The following is a 5629-nucleotide window of genomic DNA, read 5'->3' as shown; positions in this document are numbered from 1 at the left end:
TCCAATTGATCGGCTTCAGTTAGCAGCAGTAGCGAAGGAATCGCTCGATCGGGTTCAGTTAACAGCCATCGATCGATCGCTCGGGTTCAGTAACGCGTAGCCTGCAGTCCAATCGCTTGGGTTCAGTTAGAGCCCAACGCCTCGCTCGGGTTCAGTTAGAGCCAACGCCTCGCACACATGCGCGTACGTGTACGAGAGAAACACGCATCGCTCGGCCCCCGACCTCCCACCGTAACCGGGAACTCCCCAAAATTTTCCTCCCCTCGCTTCTACCATGATTTTTTCCGTCGTGGACGGCCCAAAGAATGTCATGCAACTGCGTCTCCGGTCCGCCCAGGACGAAAAGCCCATTTTCTGTCATGATTTTTTGTCATAGAAGTAGGAGCCCATCACATCTATGATGATACCGGGTTTTGTCACAATTATTGTCATAGAAGTGTCATATGTATGACAGAAAAAAATTTCGTTCGGCCCAAAATGTCACGGATGTGTCTTTTTTTGTAGTAAAAGCTTCTCTAAGATGGAATAACATACCTTGGGTGGTGGTGTTGAACTCGATCGTGTAGTTGAACTTGCGTGGGATGCTCAAGGTTGTTGTAGCTCATCAAGGATTGGGAGCACCACTTATAGTTTGAGTTCATCTACCTACATGCGTTAGTCTTGCAAGGAAGAGCACTTGTGTATCCAAATTGATAATCAAGAATTTGATACCAAATGAAATTTAATGTATAGAAATGGTCAAAGGATATGTTGAAAGATTTCATGCTTCCTTATCTTCAACCACCACGTTGTAGAGACTTGGTGATGTAGAGATTGTTCAATATGTGAGTGATTTGCAATCTCATAGATTTTGATTCATCCAAGTACCTACAAGGGGTAGATAGCATGCAAAGGTGCAAATATATCCAAGACATATGATCATCATCATAAGAGAAACGTCAAGGATTAGTCAAAGGCTCATGCCTTGCATGTATCCAAATGGAGTTTCTACTCCAAGTTTGAAGCATCAATGATGTTCAATTCACCTCTCAAACATCAAAATACTTTCTCATCAAGCGGTTTGGTGAATATATTCGCCAATTGCTTATCGGTGTGAACATGCTTAAGATCAATGTCCCCTTTGGCAACATGATCTTGAATGAAATGATGACGAACTACAATATGCTTGGTTCAAGAATGTTGCACGGGATTATGAGCAATCTTAATAGCACTTTCATTGTCACAAAGCAATGGAACATGTTTCACATAGATCCCATAATCTTTAAGAGTTTGGGTCATCCAAAGTAATTGAGCACAACATGAACCGGCGACAATGTATTCCGCTTCGGTGGTGGATAAGGATACCGAGTTTTGTTTCTTGGAGGACCAAGATACAAGAGATCTACCAAGAAATTGACAAGTACCCGAACTGGACTTTCTATCAACCTTGTCACCGTCATAGTCCGAATCAGAGTAGCCAACAAAGATCAAAAGAAGGCCTCTTAGGATACCAAATTCCAAAATTTGGTGTATGTATTAGGTATCTCACTATCTTTTTCACAGCCTTAAGATGACATTCTTTGGGGGTCGCTTGATATCGTGCACACATGCACACACTTAGCATAATATCAGGACGGGAGGCACATAGATATAACAATGAACCAATCATAGAGCGATAAACCTTTTGGTCAACCGATTTGCCATCCTTGGTCAAGTCAAGATGTCCACTAGTAGGCATGGGGGTTTTCATACCTTTGCTTTCTTGCATGTTGAACTTCTTGAATAAGTCCTTGGTGTACTTTGTTTGAGAGACAAAGGTGCATTCCTTAGTTTGCTTGATTTGCAAACCAAGAAAGAACTTGAGTTCACTCATCATAGACATCTCAAACTTCTCCGACATTAGCTTCCTAAACTTTTCACTAAAATGAGGGTTAGTCAAACCAAATATGATATCATCGACATAAATTTGGCACACAAATAATTCACCATTAACCCTTTTAGTAAAAAGAGTAGAATCAACCTTCCCAATCTCAAAGCCTTTTTCAATAAGGAACTTGGTCAAGCATTTATACCATGCTCTAGGAGCTTGTTTGAGACCATAAAGAGCTTTGTGAAGTTTGTAAACATGGTCAGGTTTCTTAGGATTAACAAAGCTGGGAGGTTGTTTAACATAAACTTCCTCCTCAATTTCACCATTTAGGAAAGCACTTTTAATGTACATTTGGTACAAGGTGATATCATGGTGATTAGTATAGGCAAGTAAGATGCGGATGGACTCAATTCTAACAACGGGGGCATATGTCTCACCATAGTCCATACCTTCGACTTGAGTGTAGCCTTGGGCGACGAGACATGCTTTGTTGCGAACTACTTGTCCATCTTCGTCTTGCTTGTTACGAAACACCCATTTGGTACCAATGATGTTGTGGTTGTTGTCGGGCTTCTCGACCAATGTCCACACTTGGTTTCTCTCAAAGTTGTGTAGCTCTTCGTGCATAGCATTTATCCAAACCGGATCTTCCAATGCTTCTTCAACCTTCATAGGTTCAATGCTAGAGATGAATGAATAATGTCCACAAAAATTAGCCAAACGAGTTTTAGAGCGAGTGATTCTCCTGGTTTGAATATCGTTGAAGATTTATTCAACGGGATGGTCTCATGAAACTCTTGCTCGAACTCGTGGGAGATTTTGTTTGGGTCAGGGTGGAGCATCTTCTTCATCATCTTGTTCCTCTTCTTGGCCTTCATCATTGTTGGTGTTGTCGTTCTCTTGTCTAGGTGGAGAAGTAGCTTGATGAGGTTCATCTTGGTGTACTTCCTTGTTTTCTTCATCTTGGCGTGTCCCACTTGTGGATGCTTCCATCTCAACTCTTGGTTCACCTTGTCGTGAGGTAGAAGCTTCCACTTGGACGGACGAGGTACTCTCCTTCACCTTCATTGGACGAATCTTGCCAATAGACAAGTCTTGGATTGCTTCCGAAGGGTCTTTGTCTCCTACATCAATTGGCAATTGCTCTACTTGCGAGCCGTTAGATTCATCAAACTTCACATCTACCGTCTCTTCAACCTTTCGGGTGAAATTGTTGTAGACACGGTAAGTGTGATAGTTTGAGCCATAATTGAGTAGGAAACCCTCGTGAGATTTAGGAGCAACTTTAGAACGACGATGCTTATCAACAATGTAGCACTTGGAGCTGAATACTCGAAAGTATCCAACTTGGGGTTTGTTACCGGTGAGAAGCTCGTACGCCGTCTTGCCGAGTAGCTTGTGAAGATACAAGCGATTTGTTGCATGACAAAATGTCTCAACTGCTTCTGCCCCAAAGTGTTTTGTTGTCTTGTACTCATCAAGCATCGTTCTCGCCATCTCAATAAGAGTCCGGTTCTTCCTCTCAACAACTTCATTTTTTGAGGCGTATACGTAGCCGAGAACTCATGTGAAATCCACTCTTCGTCAAGAAAGGTATCCACATTTGCATTCTTGAACTCCGTTCCATTGTCGCTTCGAACCTTCTTGATCTTCACTTCAAATTGATTTTGGGCCTGCCTAGTGAAGTTCTTGAAGATCTTTTGGACCTGCGATTTATCATCAAGAAAGAACACCCACGTAAATCTTAAAAAATCATCGACTATGACTAGACCAAATGAGTTACCACCGAGACTTTTGTAGGCATTGGGACCAAAGAGATCCATATGAAGTAGCTCGAGCGGTCTCCTCGTGGTCATGCTGTTCTTCATGGGATGACTTCCTCCAACTTGTTTTCCTGCTTGACAAGCACTGCATAATCTATCCTTGTCAAATATAACATCTTTTACTCCAAGGATGTGATCACCTTTAATAAGCTTATCAAGATTTTGCATGCCCACATGACCTAATCTTCTATGCCACAACCAACCTTTAGAAGATTTAGCAATTAAGAAAGTTCTAGGTTGAGCCTTTTTAGTGAAATCAACAATGTAAAGATCACCTCTACGTAAACCAGTAAAGACCATATTGTGGTTATCTCTATGAAACACTTGGCAATCTACTTCAGTAAATAGGACATTGAAACCAAAGTCAGCAAGTCTAGATACGAAAAGTAGATTATATCCAAGAGATTCAACGAGCATAACATTTTGTATGAAGCTACCATGTGAGATGGCCACCTTACCGAGGCCAACCACCTTACCCTTTGAGTTGTCACCAAAAGGGACATACTTTCGAGGGTCGTCATTTTCAACAAGCTCACGAAACATATCCTTGTCTCTGGTCATGTGATCGGTACACCCACTATCAAGAACCCATTCCTTTCCTCCAGCCATGTAGCCGTGTAGATTAGCCATAAGACCAAAGTGTCTCATAGACTCATCGAGATCAAAGTCACTATCATCATCCACATCATAGTATTCATGTTCAACATCGTCTTGTGATGGATCAATTCCTAGAGAGGGTAATTCATTAGATAAATGGACATCACAATAGTCATCTTTATGAATTCTAATGGCTTCGAAGATGATATTGCTAATGATTCCAACATCTCCTTTGGCACGCGTAAGATTAGTAAGCTCAAATAGACAGTTACCAAATTTGGGGTCAGTCGAACTCATCTTACTCAAGGCAATAGACTTATGAAGAATTTCATCCAAGTTTTGCAAGGAGTAGTTTGGAAATCGTTCCTCAAGGAATCTCCATATGGTATAAGCACAATCAAGAGCAGGCAAGCTAGCACACAAGTTTCTAGGCAAACCTCTAGTGATTAAATTGACAGTTCTAAGATTACAGATCATGTCAATAGACTCATCAAGGGTAGGATGCAAGGGATCAACAAGAAGCGCACAAGGGCTAGTAATGTACTTGTTCAAATGATATTCATTGAAAATCTCAAGCATCTCAATTTTCCACTCATGAAAGAACTCTCCATCAAGTATAGACACTCTACGTCTAAGACTCCCCAATTCATCCATCTTCCTCCAAAGATGTTTAAACTAAAGCAATGGAGATCAATGCTCTGATACCAATTGAAAGGATCGAGAAGAGGTGTCTAGAGGGGGGTGAATAGACTCTTAGCAAAGAAAAGTAACATTTTTTAATTTCTTTAAGTTAAGGTACGATGGAGTTTTAGCACAAGTTTAACCATTCACAATACATTCAAGCAAGCATGGCAAGAGTATTTGAGCAGCGAAAAGTAAAACATGTAATTTGCAAGAAAGTAAAGGGATGTGATTGGAGTGTGCAAACGAAATTGAAGACTCGAAGATTTTTAACGTGGTTCCGATAAATGGTACTATCATGTATTGAGGCTCTTTTGCCACTTGACTGTAACCCTATCTCTATGGAATAAAACATTCATTTACCCCGCAAAAGAAAACTTGAGAAAAATTTACCTTTCATTTTTTTGAGTGGAATTACCCTTCAATTAATTGCTCCCAACACACAGCCGCTTCCCCTTTTTTTTATAGATCAGCTCCCCGTCGCCTTCTTTGGTGTATACTGGGCCTTGGTGTTCGGCTATTGGGCCTCAAGTTGGCCTCATAGATTTCCTTCCTGGGCTTTGAAGACGATGCGTGCTGGGTGCTGCTCTTTTCGAACAAGCCAGACCACGAGCTCCGCAGTCCGCACCATTGCCTAGAAAAAAAACGAGCTCCGCACCAAGCCACCAACAGCCAGCGG

The sequence above is a fragment of the Triticum dicoccoides genome, chromosome 6A, assembly GCF_002162155.2.
Source record: "Triticum dicoccoides isolate Atlit2015 ecotype Zavitan chromosome 6A, WEW_v2.0, whole genome shotgun sequence".
NCBI lineage: Eukaryota > Viridiplantae > Streptophyta > Magnoliopsida > Poales > Poaceae > Triticum > Triticum dicoccoides.
Note: the sequence above shows the minus strand (reverse complement) of the source record.